Genomic DNA, 18,708 nt, shown 5'->3' with positions numbered 1-18,708 from the left:
GGGATGCCGCAATCCCCGGCACCAGAAGTACCGGTGCCGGTGATTGCAGCAATTGTCTGCCGGTAGAGGCCTGAACTACCGGCAGGTCAGGTCTGCCGGTAGATCACAGCCCTTACCTGCAGACTTGGAGTTTGCCTGTCCAGACAGGTGTCGGTACACATTGTTAACAGCATCTATTTCCAGACCGGCAAAATCATAATGAGGCCTTTTATGTATGCCCCAAACTCTAAAATCAGGCAAGGCCTCCAGTAGAAAAATGGAGAACTACCACACGCAGACACATAAGCAAGCTTGTGGGGGAGGGGTGTTCCACCATAATAGAGTGCTATTCAAATACATTACATCACATTTCATGCTTTTACTGTGCAGTCTGTTCTGCATTTTTCATGCAGCATTTAAGTCTTTCTTTATCTTCTCTTGAACCATTTCCACCCCTAAGGGCATCATTCTACTCTGTGACAGGAAGGGAAAGAGATAGAAAATAAACTAAAAACGAAAGAGAGATTGAGAGAAAAAGGCACATATTGTGGGGTAAGAGAAGAAAAGATAGGTGAAGCAATACAGGACTGTGTTGAAGGAGAAGTACTTTGACAAAGGATTGTGATGAGGGAGAAGGACGTTGATGATGGTGAAGGACTGTGATGAAGGAAAAGGAGTGTGATGAAAGAGAAGGACTGTGATGAAGGACATTGAAGGACAAGTACTACCATGACAGACAAGGACTGTGACAAAGGAATATGACAAAATAAGTGGAGCTATGAGCAGGGTGAAGGACTAGGGTGAAGAAGAAGGATAAGATTGATGGTGTAGGAAGGATGAAGCACTGTGAGGAAGGAGAAGGAGTGTGACAAAGGAGAAAGACGTTGATGGAGAAGGGCTCTGATGGAGGACTGTGATGAAGGGGAAGGAATGTCATGAAGGACAAGGCCTGTGATAATGGATTGTGACAAAAGAGATGGATTGTGATGAAAGTAAAGCAGTGAGGAGAAGGACTGAGTAAGGAGGAGTCTGATGAAGGACTAAAACAAAGGAGAATGCCTGTGACAAAAAAGGAATGTGACAAACGACTATGACGAAGGAGAAGGACTATGACAAAAGTGTTTGATGAAGAGGAAATACTGTGATAAAGGACTGCAATGAAAGAGAAGGATTGATGAAAGACAAAAACTGTGGAAAAGAAGGACTGTGATGAATGGGAAACACTGGTGAAGGAAAAATACAATGATGAAGAACTGTGTTGAAAGAGAAAGACAGTGGCAAAGGACTTTGAAAGAGAAGTACTAATTTCATGCAGGACAAGGACTGTGACAAAGTACTATGACAAAATAAGAGGGACTATGCCCAATGTGAAGAACTAAGATGAAGGAGAAGGACTAGGGTGAAGAAGATGGATGCGGTCAATAGAGAAGGAAGGACAAAGCACTGTGATGAAAGAGAAGGAGTGTGACAAAGGAGAAAGATAGTAACAGAGAAGTGCTCTGAGAGAGGATTCTGATAAAGGGGAAACATTCTCATGCTTCTCGTCTAGGACAAGGACTGTGATGAAGGATTGTGGTAAAAGAAGAGGAACTGTGATGAAGGCAAAGCACTGGGATGAAAGGGAAGGACTGCCGAATGAGGCGTGTAATGAAGGATTACGACAACAGGAGAATGCCTGTGACAAAAGGCAAGAGCTGTGACAAAGGACTACAGTGAAGGAAAAGGACTGTGATAAAAGTGTTTGATAAAGAAGGACTGTAATAAAGGACTGCCATGAAAGAGAAGGACTGACAAAGGACTGGGATGAAGGAAAAAGAGAAATGCAGGAGAGAGACAGTGACAAAGGAAGAGGTCTGCAATGAAGGGGAAAGGCTGTGGTGAAGGAATGTAATGAAGGAAAAACACTGTGGTAAAAAAGAATTACTGTGCCAAAGAAGTACTGTGATGAATGAAAATAACTATGATGAAGGACTGTGCCGAAGAAGTGGGAATGTGATGGCCGAGAAGGAGTGTGACAAAAGAGAAGCACTCTAACAAAGGACAAGGATTTTGACAAAGGAGAAGGACTTTGATGACAGAGTAAGGAATTGACAAAGAAGGAGGACTCTGATAAAGGACTGTGGTGATGAAGTAGAAGCACTGTGATGAATGAGGAGAATGTTATGCTCACCTGGTATCCACAAGGACGCCACCCAGCTGGGTTACTCGCTGGTATGCTTCTCAGCTTTGCCCTGATGTGGTCTGCGGGGAAGGTTCTGCCTGAAAATACAGGAGGACTGTGTTCAAGACTGACCGACTGGGGTAAGTATCCTCCCTCCACCCCCGTATGCTTTCAGTCCCTCTGGCGCCCTCTCCTCACCTTGTGGTAGAATTAGGCGTGCTCTCCGTCCTGCCTTGTTTGCAGGGGCACGTTGTCTTTCATGGGCGAGTGCGGTCCAGTTACTTCACTGACGCCGGCCCGTTTGATATTGTTCAGGTAGGTCTTATTGCTGTTCTTTAGTTATGTTGCTATCCTGCATGCCTTTCTTTGTTTAAAATGTCTCTTTTTTCTCCTTTAGGTATGCAGAGCTTCAGCGCGACAGAATTGGCTTGGTTGAGCCCCGCTGGTAAATGATGGCGCATTAAGAGCGCTATGATGCGGTAAGTAAGCGCAATGCGCAGCGCTGCAAAGTCTTGCCTTTGCTAACCCGTGTTTTCCTTCCTTGTAGGTCGCAGTGTTCTTCAGCGCGAGTGGAATGTCTGGAGTGGTGCCGAGAGGCGACCAGCCAGGTAAGCCTTTTGAGCAGTTCGTAATTTGTAAATGTCTCTACAGCTTTCTTTAATGTTGCCTCTATCTTCCTCTTTCAGGTCGTTCTGTCCGGGAGGCGTGCAGATTCAAGGAAGCTGTTCTCAGTAGCTGCGAGTGTTCAAAGATGAAGACTGCAGGTAAGATGCTGCTGCCAATGATGTTCCTTTTGTCTCCTTGCAGGTTCTGCTTCTCCGAGGTTCGAGGGAATAGCTGGACATGATGAGCATCGCATTGCAAGCTGCAAAGTAACACGAAGCATGTTCTGCAGTCAGGGTGTGGTTTATATAGCCCGGGTAAAGTAGTACCAGGGAAATAGTTCCAGGCCTGCCACACCCAAAATACTAGACCGCATAGCTTGGTTCTTAGGAACCAAGCTATGTGGATGCCTCCGTGTTGGCTGACAATACAATAAAGTAGTTCCCAAGCACATTGTTGTTCATGGTGTATGAGCCTGGCGCCATAGGCGCCAGGATTGGCCCCATGAGGGCTTTTGAAGAGGATGCCAGGCTCTAGAGGCCCGAGTCCTGACTCCACCTGGCCAATGGGTTTGCCAGAGGGGGTTTTGGGCGAGGGCCGTGACAGCACTCCCCCCTAAGGCCCCTCCCATGGTGTTCCTTCTGTCTGGCCCAGGTTTGGATGGGAAGTTCCGATGGAATTTCCTGATTAGACGTGGTGCGTGGATATTCTCACTGGGCTCCCAGGATCTATCTTGTGGTCCAAATCCTTTCCAATCGACAAGATAATATAGCTTGGTCCTAGAGTATTTAGAGTCCAAGATATCTTTGACTTCGAATTCTGGTTCTCCGTCAACAAGTATGGGCTTAGGTGGTGTCCCAATCCGTGTGCCAGGTTGCATTGATTTCAGGAGGGACACATGGAATACCGGGGTGATGTGTAGATTAGGTGGTAAATCCAGTTTCACGGCTGCTGGGTTGATAATTGCCTTAATGGTATAGGGTCCTAAGAATCTGGGATGAACGAATTTAGCGGCTAACCAAACTTTGGCCCTCATTACGACCCTTACGTTAAGGGATTACCGGTACTGGTAAGGGTACCTGTACCGGTAATCCCTTAACACCTGATTATGAGGTCCCTTTGCGGGTCCCGACCTTAACGGCTGGTCTGTACCAGCCGTTAAGGTAAGGACCCGCAAAGGGACCTTGAAGGTGATTACGGTACTGCATTTGGCAGTACCGTAATTACCGCTTTCCCCATTCCCATTGAGCCGTATGGGGCAAAAATGGGAATGGGGAAGGGCCAATGGTAAATGGGGAATTACCGCCCCACCAACCTTGGAACAGGGTGGTAATTCCCCATCTCACCATTGTGGATCCGGTAAATTACCGACGTTAACCATGGTGCTAATAGCGCCATTGGTTAACTCCAGGGTCGTAATGAGGGCCTTTGTCTCCTACTTGACAATCAGGGGCCTTTTTCCGGTGTTGGTTGGCGAATCTCTTTTGTTTTTCTTTGCCATGAATAAGGTGTTCCTTTGCCCTTTTGAAAGCCTGAGTAATGGTTGTGTGTAGAGTCTTTACCGCTGGCATTTCCAAGCTGGCTGGAAGGTCTAGTTCAGAGGTACATGGATGTCTGCCATGAAGGGTATAGACAGGTGTTTGTCCCGTGCTTGAATGCAAAGAATTTTTATATGCATATTCGGCTATCCATAGTAGGTCTTTCCAATTCCTTAGTTCGTGGTGCAGCATGCACCGTAAATATTGCTTGAGTGTCTGATTGGTTCTCTCAGTTTGCCCGTCCGTTTGGGGATGGTGACTGGTAGATAGCCGAACGTCGATCTGCACCATTGCACAGAATTTTTTCCAGAAGTTTGAAACAAACTGGCTGCAGAACCGAAGGGAAGCCATGTAGCTTAACCACACCCTCCAGGAACACTTTTGCTAAAGTGGCTGCGTCTGGGAGGCCTTTGAGAGGAATAAAATGGGCCATCTTCGAGAATACGTCCAAAACTACAAGGATGGTGTTGAACCATTGGCTTGGAGGTAGATCAGTGATGAAGTCAAGGGAAAGAGCCTGCCATGGAACTGGAGGAATGTCAAATGGTTGTAGGAGACCACTGGTTTTTGTTTCTGTGATTTATTTTGTGCGCAGACACCGCAGGACTGAATATACTGAATGATGTCCTTACGCCAGGTAGGCCACCAAAAGTTCTCTTTCACCTTAGCTAGGGCTTTGGCGATCCCAGGATGCCCTTCGATCAGTGAATCATGATAGTTTGAAATAATATGCTGTTGTAATTCCTTCTTGAGTACATATAGGCGATCCCTTAAAAAGGGTAGGTGGTCCTTGATGGTATATTGTTCTCCTTGAGTTTGCCATGCGAGGTAGGCATCAGGTTTCATTGTCCGTTGGATTTCTTTTCGTAGTTCTGCTTGTGTTAAGGCTGTTGTGATACCCAAGAACTTGTCTTCAGGTATAATAGGTACTGGGTCTGGGGTTGTATATACTATTTCATCTATGCCCATGCGAGATAAGGCATCCGCCTTTCCGTTTCTGACTCCTGGTCGATATGTGATTACATAATCATATTCGGCGAAGAAAAGGGCCCACCGTAATTGGCGCAAGGACTGGGCCTGGGCTGTTTTGAGATATTGCAGGTTTTGGTGGTCTGTGATGACTGTAATGGTGTGTTTGGCCCCCAGAAGGTAGTGCCTCCAGGCTTTAAAGGCAGATTTGATAGCCAGGAGTTCCTTGTCCGTGATGGCATAATTAATCTCTGGAGGTGAGAAATGTTTTGACCAGAAGGCCACATGATGTAGCTGGCCGGTTTCCGGGTCTCTCTGTGAAAGGACAGCCCCCATTGCGAGACTGGACGCATCAGTTTCAACGACATAAGGGAGGTCTGGACGAGGATGTAGCAGGATTGGAGCGGAGGTAAACCTTTGTTTAAATTCCTGAAAGGCTTCTTCTGCTTCTTCGGTCCAAGCAAACATTTTATTGTTTTGTTCATAATAATACTGTGATTAGGTGCACAACCTGAGAGAAGTCTGGGATGAACCAGCGGTAGAAGTTTGCAAAGCCCAGCATGCTTTGTACCCCTTTCAGAGACGTATGTGAAGGCCATTTCAGAATGGCATCTACCTTGTGCACGTCCATTCTGATGCCTCCTGGAGTAAGGATAAAACCAAGAAATTCTACTTAGGTGATTGAAAAAAGCATTTTTCAAGCTTTGCAAACAAGCAATGTTGACGGAGCTTGGTGAGGACTGAACGAACGTGCCTGACATGATCTTGTTCTGAGGCTGAGTATACTAAGATGTCGTCTATGTACACTAAGGCGCACACATCAATTAACTCCCTTAAGACGTCATTCATGAAATATTGGAATGCCGCAGGAGCGTTGCATAACCCGAAGGGCATGACTTGATATTCAAACAAGCCGTACTTAGTACGGAAGTTGGTTTTCCATTCATCTCCTTTTCTGACTCGGACCAGGTGGTACGCTCCTCGAAGGTCCAATTTGGTATAAATCTGGGCATCTTTAACTTGGTCTAGCATCTCAGGGATAAGTGGCAAGGGGTAGCGGTTCTTCACGGTGATCTGGTTCAATGCGCGGTTGTCAATACAGGTTCTCAAGTCTCCTTCCTTTTTTGGTACGAAGAACAAAGGACTGGCTGTGGGGGACTTCGAAGGATGGATAAATATGTTTGCAAGGTACTGGTCTAAATAGGATTTCAAATGAAGGTTTTCTGGTTCTGTGAGAGCGTAGATCCTGCCGCAAGGGATTTGTGCACCAGGAACAAGGTCGATCTGACAGTCATAGGGCCTGTGCGGCGGCAATGTATTGGCTTGGTCCTTTCGGAAAAAACTTCCTGGAAATCATGGTATTCCCTTGGCAAGGTATTAGTTGCTCCCAGGGTTGATACTGTCGCTCCGGGAGTCATGGGGATACAGATGTCGGGTTTCTCCTCTTGGTAATAGCAGGCAGGGGAGCAGTCACCGGGGAAGGTTGATTTTCGTGCCTGCCAGTCTATCAAAGGGTTGTGAGCAACCACCCATGGCATCCCTAGTATCAGCCTGAACTGAGGTGCCTTGATGAGATCAAATGAAATAGACTCCCGATGTCCATCCTGACACAGCAAGGTTACCCTGGCTGTGCACTGGGTTGCTGGTCCGGAAGCGATTTCTGTCCCATCCACTGTGGTTACTGTTAAGATACTGCAGGGGCTGCAAATAAGCACTCTGAAGCCAGGTTCAGTTCAGGTGTCTTTAGTGGGTTCGTGGTAACAAAGGTAAGTACAACAGGAACATCACAGGTTGGGTTTAAAGGACAGAAGCACCGACCGGTCCCCCTCTGCCCAGATCATTTTCCAACTGGCAGAGGGAGATCATAACATTACATTCTGAGTAATTCATTCTAAATAGAACGCACTCCCCAAACATTCCAGATTCAACTTCACACACACACAGGGAATGGCCACTAACTAGGGAAAGATAGGACATAACACATCTCCCCCCTTCCTAACAACTCAATTAAAATAGATAAATAGGGAAATAAATGAATTGAAGGTTTAAACCTCAAAACTAACCATCCTAAACCATCCTGCAAACCACAGAAATAATATGTTATTCCCTACTCAGATCCATATAATAGCTAGATATAGCCAACACACTCAAAATACTCACCAGCCTCATAGTGGCCACTTATGACGCTCACCTACAGGAACCAGCCCACCATCATGAAACAATCTACACCACCTACATCCTCCAGTAACCCTGTATAGTCCAATCTCCATCCTCAAAGCCTCAAAAGAGAAACTACAGGGTCGAACCCCTCTAACTGCCAAAAGCAACGCAATATATATCTCAACTAGAAATGTAGTTGGGCACCAACCACACATAGGTGATGAGAACCACCAAATTCGGTACTGAATCAATATCAAGAATTGACACCCACAGCGTGCCAAACAACACCAGGTCCATAACCTGGCCATAGACCATGACAACCAATGCTCAACTGAGCATTTACCTATGACTCTACTGAATGCCCGCCGCAGCTGAGCACAAGACATAGGCACCTTAGTTCTGATGCCTAATAGCATTGCAACTAGAGTGCACTGCGTGCCATCACACACTGACACTCAGACAACCATACAACCGCAATCATTCAGGTGGTCAACTTTAATTACTCACACAGTTACTCCTAAAACGATTAATGAACGTATTCAGAATGAATTTTGGGAATATAAGACATTGTGCGTAAATCACCATAGCGAGTCCCTAAATCATTCTTGCAGAGTCCACTTTTCTTTTAAAATTCCTGTGGAAACAAAATTGGGTTGAGAACAAACATTTTCAAGTGACTGTGATACAGATATGCAGTTCTCCCAAAACACTCCCAAAATCCATATAGTTACAAGACGAATTCAGCATTACAAATTTTGAATATCCAGAATTTTAGTTGCGCCACAATAAGAGTTCAAAATGTAATGCTTGCAGAGTCTTTGTATTAATGTGCCTGTGGAGAGAATTTGGATTAGTGCATAAAGAAAACAAACACTTGACATTTCATAAGGTAACTTTTCTATTGGCTGCCTAAATTCAACATAATCCAAAAACATTTTGCCAAAACCACTTTTGGCACCATGAAATACTTTAACCAATTGTCACTACTGACTCTAAATATAGTGGCACCCTACCACAAATACCACTAGCAGTGGCAGTGTGCCTGGACAGAGCATTACACATGCTACCTCGTGAGGTACACAAAGACCAAAACACCACTGTCAGTGATGCTGTGTCACTAAATGGCCACCATGCGTGGCTTGCCACTGCCACCATGTAACATTATATCCTTGGACATTGTCAAAACAATTTGGAGCTACTGATACGGAACCACATTCCCAAACAATGCCAACACCACATTGTTACAATGATGCACCAACACCAATTGGCGCCACCAAACTTAGTAAATTCCCTTGTCTATCCATAGTGCCGAACGGGAAACTCTATTGGGTCACCCCAAACAACAAAATCACCACTTGTTGTCACCTCTATAGCATATGGTTCCCGAACCAACTATAAACTCGACCAAACCAGAGTTTTACACAAAGTAATGTACCGGCAAACTTGGAACTCAATCCCACAACTCCAAGTGAAAGCACAATAATATTGCATTACCACAACCACTTTGCAATATCATTATTACCATTAGGTGCCGAGATCACACCAGTGCTACAATTGACAGGGAGTAGCACACTCATGCCATCTGAACAAAAAAATGTATTAGCATTAACATAGCCACCGGACACGCTGTGGACCATATGAATCAGCGCCAGTTCAATAGAAGTGTCCGCAGCTTTGGTGCTCACAACGCGGTAATTTCCCTTCCTTTGAAGACTTGAACGGAGCTGTTTCATCCGAGTCATTTCCAATTCATTTGGTAGTCCGGAACAGAGGCATTTTTAAATCACCGGCTTTTAACGAACCTTGCATATGCTTTATTTTCGCCTACATGTGATACACGGTTGCACACTACTAACAGTTCCATCTTTTACAGATGCTCCGGTCACGCTGGAAAGTTCCTTGCATGCATAGCGAGTACACGTTCATAAATTCCAGCCATCATTGTTACACTTGTGAGGGACGCTCTGTGCACGTAGGAGGGTTTCTTCGTTGAACAAACCCTCGTCATAGGCACGTTCGTACACGTTGTAGGGTTCTTTTTTCTGAAGCCCTTCCAATGTGCTCAAGGGCGTAGAACACAGAACGTTGCTCGCACATTCGTTTATGAGCAAGTCATCGCCAATACCCCACAGCAGGATCGTGACATCATCAGTAATGCGGAGAGCAAAGGCATGGACAGAGCTCTCCGCGCCAACCGTCACCCCCACAGGACAGCTGCCCTCTCAATGGAGCACACCAGCAACTTGCTCACAGAGGTCTTCCTTGAGGGAAAACACCAGCACGGTACCACTTTTAAAGTGCCTCCCTCATTTTCATGCAGTTCCGATTGCAAAGCCGCTGCATATGCCATGCTGTCCACTATCTCCCAGCCCCTTACGCACTGTTACCATAGGCTAATGCACAGTTCCGAAGACATTTACCAACGACATAACAGCTGCGCAGCGCAGCCCCTCCAGTCACAGATGAGCCTGCCGAAGTGAGAGCAGGTAGGCGGCGCGCTTACTTTGGGGCCGGGGCGGGGGGGCGGTGGGTGCCTCTATGGTTCCTCCTTTGTGCTGGTGGCTACCTTCCTTGCCATCTCTTCTTCCCTGGTACTTCCTTTTAGGTTGCAGCTCCTTTCAGTTTCCATCCCATCCTCGTCGCCAGTGTTAAGATAATGCAGGGGCTGCAAATAAGCACTCTGAAGCCAGGTTCAGTTCAGGTGTCTTTAGTGGGTTCGTGGTAACAAAGGTAAGTACAACAGGAACATCACAGGTTGGGTTTAAAGGACAGAAGCACCCACCGGTCCCCGTCTGCCCAGATCATTTTCCAACTGGCAGAGGGAGATCATAACATTACATTCTGAGTAATTCATTCTAAATAGAACGCACTCCCCAAACATTCCAGATTCAACTTCACACACACACAGAGAATGGCCACTAACTAGGGAAAGATAGGACATAACAGTTACCTTGTCCATAGTTGGCTTAGAACACAAAGGAAGCCCCATCTCTGCTGACAGTTCTTGATCAATATAATTTCCAACTGCTCTGCTATCGATGTATGCTTCAACGGCATGCATTCTTCACGACTGTTAGTGGTTAATTAAGATCACTGGTATTGCAAACTGCAAGGTCAGCAACTCTTTCTTCTCACTCGACAAACTGACCTCTACGTTTGTCGAGCTTGGTAGTTTCCCGATTCCTTAGCTTCATCCTTCTCTGTGGCCCCGACTGTTCTTCTTGGGGGTTTTACTTGACAGTCCTCCAGGAAATGTTCTGGTTTCCCACAATACAAACAAAGATCTTGTTGTCTTCTTTTGACCCGCTCTTGTTTTGTTAATGGAGGCCGTATCCCTCCAATCTGCATGGGTTCTACAGCATTTTCAGGTACACGGGGTGTGTTTTTCCTTGGTCGAACATACACGGTCCGAGGGTCCGTCTTAGACAGGTCTGCCTTTAGGTCCTGCAACCGGTGGTCTAGCTGCACGACCAGATTTATGAATTCTGCACAGTCTCTAGGTGGATCAACCACCTGGGCTAAGACGTCCTTTAATTCGCCTCATAAGCCTCGATGGAATAACGTGGTTCTTTTGTTTTCTTGCCACCTAGCTTCGGCAACCAGTCTGTTGAACGTAGAAATGTATGTTAGCAAGTCCTGATTCCCCTGTCGGAGGGACAAGAGTTCATTGTCTACTGCTTGTTCCTGGGTATGGCGAGCAAAAAGTTTTTCCATTTCTCTCTGGAACCCCCCAAAGTCATGTAATAGAGGATCTTCATGGGTTACCAATGGCACCGCCCAATCTGCTGCACTACCACTCAGGTATGATAAAACAAAAGCTACCAGAGCTTGGTCGTTTAGAAATGCTCCAGGCCTACAAAGAAAATGAAGGCGGCACTGATTGATGAATGCCGCATACTTCCGTGGGTCGTCTGAGAACCTTTCTGGTGGTGCCAAGGGCACTGTTCCAGGTAACGTGATCTGTACCGGAGTGGGTGGTATGGTGGGGTTTTGCATCGTTGGATTGCTTCCAGGTAGAGGCGTCAGTCCTGCCTGTGATTGCAAGTATTGCCTGCTAATCGCTTCAGTGCGTTCTTTGGTCACTATTAGGTCTCTCCGGAGGGCATTAGTACCTTGTAGGGCAGAATGAACCTCAGCACGAAGCTCTCCTAGTAATTGGGCCAATTGGTCCATTTCTGATGTCTCTATGGCGCCCAACTGGATTTGTTATGGTAGGCTTTGTGTTCTGTTACGCTCACCTGGTATCCACAGGGATGCCACCCAGCTAGGTTACTCGCTGGTATGCTTCTCAGCTTTGCCCTGATGTGGTCTGCGGGGAAGGTTCTGCCTGAAAATACAGGAGGACTGTGTTCAAGACTGACCGACTGGGCTAAGTATCCTCCCTCCACCCCGTATGCTTTCAGTCCCTCTGGCGCCTTCTCCTCACCTTGTGGTAGAATTAGGCGTGCTCTCCGTCCTGCCTTGTTTGCAGGGGCACGTTGTCTTTCATGGGCGAGTGCGGTCCAGTTACTTCACTGACGGCGGCCCGTTTGACATTGTTCAGTTAGGTCTTATTGCTGTTCTTTAGTTTTGTTGCTATCCTGCATGCCTTTCTTTGTTTAAAATGTCTCTTTTTTCTCCCTTAGGTATCCGGAGCTTCAGCGCAGCGAACTGGCTTGGTTGAGCCCCGCTGGTAAATGATGGCGCATTAAGAGCGCTATGATGCGGTAAGTAAGCGCTATGCGCAGCGATGCGAAGTCTTGCCTTTGCTAACCTGTGTTTTCCTTCCTTGTAGGTCGCAGTGTTCATCAGCACGAGTGGAATGTCCGGAGTGGTGCCAGCCGAGAGGCGACCAGCCAGGTAAGCCTTTTGAGCAGTTCGTAATTTGTAAATGGCTCTACAGCTTTCTTTAATGTTGCCTCTATCTTCCACTTTCAGGTCGTTCTCTCCGGGAGGCGTGCAGATTCCACGAAGCTGTTCTCAGTAGCTGCTAGTGTTCAAAGATGAAGACTGCAGGTAAGATGCTGCTGCTAATGATGTTCCTTTTGTCTCCTTGCAGGTTCTGCTTCTCCGAGGGTCGAGGGAATAGCTGGGCACGGTGAGCGTCACGTTGCAAGCTGCAAAGTAACACGAAGCATGTTCTGCAGTCAGGGTATGGTTTATATAGTCAAGGTAAAGTAGTACCAGGGAAAGTAGTTCCAGGCCTGCCATACCCAAAACACTAGACCGCATAGCTTGGTTCTTCAGAACCAAGCTATGTGGATGCCTCCATGTTGGCTGACAATACAATAAAGTAGTTCCCAAGCACATTGTTGTTCATGGTGTATGAGCCTGGCGCCATAGGCGTCAGGGCTGGCCCCATGAGGGCTTTTGAAGAGGATGCCAGGCTCTAGAGGCCTGAGTCCTGACTCCACCTGGCCAATGGGTTTGCCAGAGGGGGTTTTGGGCGAGGGTCGTGACAGAGAACTATGATGAAATACAAGCACTATGATCAAGGATTGTGATAAAAGAAGATAATTGCGATGAAGTTAAAGGACTAGCACAAATGTGAAGGGGAAGTATGAAAGAAAAGGACTGGGACAAAGGAGAAAGACAGGTGAAAGAGAACTGTGAGGAAGGAGAATGACTGTGACAAAGGAGGGCTGTGACAAAATGACAATGACATATGTGTAGGACTGTAACAAGGAGTAAGCGTGATAAAGAAGAAGCAGTGTGATAAAGAATGTGGACTGTAACAAAGGAGAAGGACTTTGACAAAGGAAAAGGACTGTGATGAAGGAGAACGACTGTGATGAAGGAGAACCACTGTGATGAAGGACTGTGATGAAAGAGAAGGGCTGACAAAGGACTGGGACACAAGGAAAAGACTGATGAAGGAGAACAATGTTGATGAAGGAAGAGGACTATAGTGAAGGAGAAGGGCTTTGATGAAGGACTGTGATGAAGAAGGACTGTGATGAAGGAGGAGGATTATAATGAAGGCCTCTTGAGAAGGAGAATAACCATGCTAAAGGAGAAGGGCTCTTGTGAAAAACAGTGATAAAGGATGAGGACTTTGACAAAAGCGAAGGACTGTGATGAAGGAGAGGAACTGTGAAGGACTGTAAAGTAGGATAAGGATTGTGATGAAGAAGAAGGGCTGCACCTGTGTAGAAGACTGTGATGAATAAGAAAGACTATAATGACATAGAAGGACTGTGACAAAAAGAGAGACAGAGATAAAGAAGGACTGTGATGAAGGAGGATGATGACAAAGAAGGACAGTGTTGTAGAAAGGATGTGACGAATAAGGACCGTGATGAAGGAAAAAGGCTGTGACGAATGAGAAGAAGTGACAAAGTAGTACTCTGACAAACAAAAAGGACCATGCAGAAGGACTATGACGAAGTGGATAAGTGACAAAGGAGAAGGACTGAGACTAAGTGGAAGGACTGTGATAAAGTAGCAGGACTGTGACAAAGAAAAACTACTTGACAAAGGACTGTGATGACGGAGAAAGACTGTGACAAAAAAGGAGCACCGTGATAGAATTATGATTAAGGAGAACAATGATGAAGAAGGACTGTGGTGAAGGAATGCGGCAAAGGACTTTGACAGACAAAGATTGGGATGAAGTTGAATAACTGTGACAAAGGGGAAGGATGACGAGGACGCACTGTGCCGAAGGGGAAGGACAATGCTGAAGGACTGTGATGTTGTAGAAGGACTCTAACAAACTAGAAGGACTATCACGAAGAAAGACTATGAAAAAGGAGAAGGAATGACTAAGCACTGTGAAGAAGGAGATAGAATATGATGAAGGACTGTGCCAATGAAGAGAGGAGGACCTTTTCTTTTGTATTCATTTATTGAGCATTTATTAGCCACCTATACAACAAAATAGTGTTTCCAGGCACCACAAGGCACAGTGAGGGCGAAGAAGGGAGGTCAATAATAATGGCAAAAGACAGTAAATATACAATTGTGGTTCTACTATGCCTTGTGATATTTGGACGTACAAGTGCAGTGAAGGGAAGTGCAGGAGATAGGGGAGGGAGAGGGAGCAAGGTATGGGCAAGTGCTGGTGAGAGCCCTGGGAGGGATGTGCCAGGTGGTACCGGGGGAGGAGGCTGCTGGCTAAGTGCTAGGGCAGATGAATCCCAAGGGTGGGTTGCACAGCCATCAGGCAAGGAGCCCACAAGGGCAGTGCTGGTGGGGTAGAGGGTGCTGGTGTTGACTGGCCAGGGGCCTAGTACCTGTGGGATTCATGAAGGCCCAGGCCGCCAGTCTCAGCGGCAGTGGGTGATTAGCATGGAAGGGAAAGAGGGATAGAGGTAGAGAAAAGCAGATTTTTGAGAGGTTTCCGGGAACTTAAGGAGGTCCGGCTCGGACTATGATGAAGAAGAATTATGATGATGGAGGCCTGTGAAGCTGTAGGACAGTGTTTAATGGGTAGCATTATGACCAAGGAAGACTCTGACGAGGTAGAAGGTCTGTGATGAAGTAGGACTATGATAAAGCCTGAATATGACAAGGAACGACTATAATGAAGGATTGTGATGAAGAAGGAGGACTGCAAGGAAAAAGGACTGTGATGAAAGAGGACTATATTCAAGAAAGACTGAACCAAAGGAGAAGGACTGTGATGAAGGACATTGTCGAAGGAAAAGGACTGTGACAAAGGAGAAGGACATTTATGAAGGCACAGCACATGATAGTGCCTATGCCAAAGCTTTTTTCAGGCTATGAAACCACAAAAATGATGAAATGATAGTGAGGAGAGAGACCATGCTAAAAGCTATAATTCCATGGATTCAGATTATCTGTCACCTCGATTCTGCCTTAGTGCAAGTACTGGACATTTATTATTAAAGATGAAGTAAAGGATGACAATATGAAACACCATGGAGCTCATTTTGAGCTCAGCGTAACGTAAGAAAAATGCATAAATGCATAAATGCCTGGCGCATTTATGCATGTTTTTTACGTCACGCCTCATTTTCCAGTATTTGTATGGCAGAGTGGAGGGGGCAGAACTTAACTCACGTTTCTGCCATTTCCTTTCTCTCTGCCAAATACTTCAGCTTTTGCGTGCCATGGATTTGCATGCCTGCACAAAAGCTGAGCGTTACTGTGCCACCTGCCAGCCTGTTGCACCAGTAAAAAGCAGGCAGACTCCATAGGAATCCATTGTACATGCACACATGACAGACAGCATTTACTCAAATTTGAATGGCGCAGTGCTTAATGGGGGTGGCAAAAGGCGGTGTACATGCTTATATGCCGCATTTTACCCTCTCCTTTTCCATTCCATAGTGCAAATGCCAAAAACCTGTCAGCGGGGACCTCCGATATGTGTTGCCCAGCAAGAAAGTAGGCAATGCACAAGAGCAAAAAGCAAATCCTTCCCGCCCCTTCAGTGGCTGAAGCGTTCCAGTTCACAGCCTCACCAATATCACAATGATTATTTCTGCAGAAGGCAGGTTCTAGAAGCTCCACTTGAGTCTTATGGTTCAAGGTGGATTTAGAGAGACTCCTAGGGGTTGACCATCACTAGTGGGCTGGTATCTGCTGAGCCACGTTTTTAATAAAACATTTGAAAAGGAAAACAAACAGTGTAGTGCATAATAAAAAGGAAACAGTGGAGAGGATTCTCAAACTACAGACAATCCAGGGGTGGTGTACAGTAAATCCAATACGGGATCAGCCTACCCGCTTCAAAGAATGCTTACACCGTGTCAGTATGTAGGCTTCCTCAACCGTGCATCACAATCCTGTCAGAATGTTACATCCACCAGCAAAAGATCAACGAGACAAAGGTAAACACCTGACACGGACGGAATAGGTAAGGAGATGCAAGGGTAAGGGGAGAGAAAAAAAACAAGGCGATGGACAGTGGGCAGGGCACCCCACCTAGATGCAAGAAGAAGAGCGAGAGCCACATGCACCCCTATACTGAGCAACATCTAGGTCATACTTCCATGGGACATGTTGGACTAAGCCATACAATGCCATAAATGCACCCACATGTCTTCACGTTTTCTGAAGGCCATCGTTCTGTGCAGCTGAACCTTTTCCTCACTTACCAAAAGAGACATTTCACTCAGTCACATATGGACACAGAGGATCCCAGGACTCTTGCATCGTCTACGCACTTTCTGTCTCCGCACGTTAGGCCGCGACGTTCTCTTACTGGCCACTGGCTGGCCTTCAGTCCTTCATCAAGCCTAGGACTGAAAGGTGCCTGCTGCTGATGACCTCTCATCCCATGGCCAGACTTACACACTCAAAGACATCGGTCCAGAAATTCCCACCTTTCCTGCAATCCCAGAACATTTGCTTGTGAATTGCATGTTTAACCTCACAGACCCAACACACACATCATCCTGCCTAATCCCCACTTTATACATCTTTACGTCATCCGGTACCTTTGGAAGAGCACTTTCTGATGTATGAGGCGAAAGCTCTATTCCAAGATTAAAGGTAATATTGTATGGAGCGTGTCAGACCGCCAGTTGCTTTGATCGCATAACCGACCCCATCTGACCATTTCCCCTTGAGTTTATCCTGATATTTCCAAGATCAATGACCTGGCTGCATCTTACACACCTCTGAACCCAATTTATTTATTTATTTATATAAAACATTCTATAGCACAAACACAGCTAATGAGAGCATCAGAGCGACTTACAATAAAATCATATACAACAATTTACAATTCATAGTAACCTAGAGCAAGAACATCATACAGCAATACCTAAAATGTACCTAACCTGAAATTATTTTGTATGATACCTACCCTATAAAAAACATGTTTAAACCGTGTCAAATTACTCATAAACATCTCTAAAGTACATCAGCCCATTTTCTAAAAATGCACAGGTGTCAAAATCCTGAAATGCTTGATAGTTGAGGGGCATCTGTTAAAATAACCTAGTCCGTGGGATTTTGAATGAAGGGAAGGTATGGCTACTGGGATGCATTGATAATGAAGCATACAATCATGTACTACCAGGTGTTTTGTCTGACTTTGTGGCAGAGGGCCTGTGTGACGTCATTAATCCAGGATGGGCACGGTTACGGATTCTAATTTCGTTTTGAGCTGTAACTGCTTTTAGGGTGGTTCTATGAAAAATTGGGTAAGTTGTTTTTTTGTTAAACGTGATCAAAGCAATAGAAACATTCATATTAGGATTTGTTTATATCTTTTACCGTTTTCGAGATAAATTGTTGCAACTTCATTGCAAAGCTTCGACTTTATGCTCACTAAATTAGAAAGTTTGTAAATAATGTGCAACTTTCTCATTGAAATATACTATTTATTAAACTACAATAGCTATTTCCACTTGAAGAGAGAAATGAAGGTTTTACAGGTTATCTTCTGAGTCCCAGAGTTCATTTTCTTCATCTACATAATCATTGTTATCACAGAGCTCTTTGTTGACATCACACGTGCACACTTATGTGCACCTTAGTGATTGAGCTCGGCATTTTCAATGCACAGCACACCGTCCTTTGACGCATAAACACCGTACCAGTTGTATGATTGATTGTGGGGCACATGGAAGCGTACACAAAGTTGGAGCTAATGGATTATCTGCCTTCTACCATCCCAACTGTGATGGCTGTGGGACATTCAGTGTGTTGTTGATCAGCGCGTCGCTACTCCATCACCTGGCAATGAGTCCTTAAGATGTATGGTATTATAGAGGATCTTGGTGGTGGCAGATTTTCACTTTGCATCTCTTTTTTTGTGAACATCAACCAACGGATTTCACCAATGTCTACAAATCTTTGTTCCTGGCGAGGAGACTTGACAAATGAATTGCTCAATCAATCGTTCATCTTTCTTTTTAAATTCTTCTAGACATCAAAGTCTCCCTAAAGCTTCAAGTATTTCTTTTTCCAAAGTCTTGAAAACTTTCCAGTAAGATAGTTTTACTTTCTTCGTAAAGCACCCGGTAACATCACACCCTGAAAGAGCATGAAGGCCTACAAATGCCTGCACTTTTGTAGGCCCTAAGCAGGAGCACACACATTTGAGATCTATAAATCTTCTATTAGTTCCAACTCCTGTGACAAACATGCTGTCTGATGGGAAAAATAGTGATCATCACAGTGAAAGGACAAAAACCTCAGTATGAGGTGAATAAATGTGGGGGGTAGTAGCATGATAACATGATACATAAATTGAGTGAAGAACGATTGTTGTGCCTGCCTCCTCATGTGTGCTTTCAATGTTTCCAGCATCTTTTCCATCTGATGATTTGGCTTAATTTCTCCAACTAGCTACCTCACTTCTTTCTATCCTCTGTGCATACAGATTTGCTTTATTTGAGA

This window comes from Ambystoma mexicanum, chromosome 3p (genome assembly GCF_040938575.1).
Source record: "Ambystoma mexicanum isolate Mex_15411 chromosome 3p, UKY_AmexF1_1, whole genome shotgun sequence".
Classification (NCBI taxonomy): Eukaryota; Metazoa; Chordata; class Amphibia; order Caudata; family Ambystomatidae; genus Ambystoma; species Ambystoma mexicanum.
Note: the sequence above shows the minus strand (reverse complement) of the source record.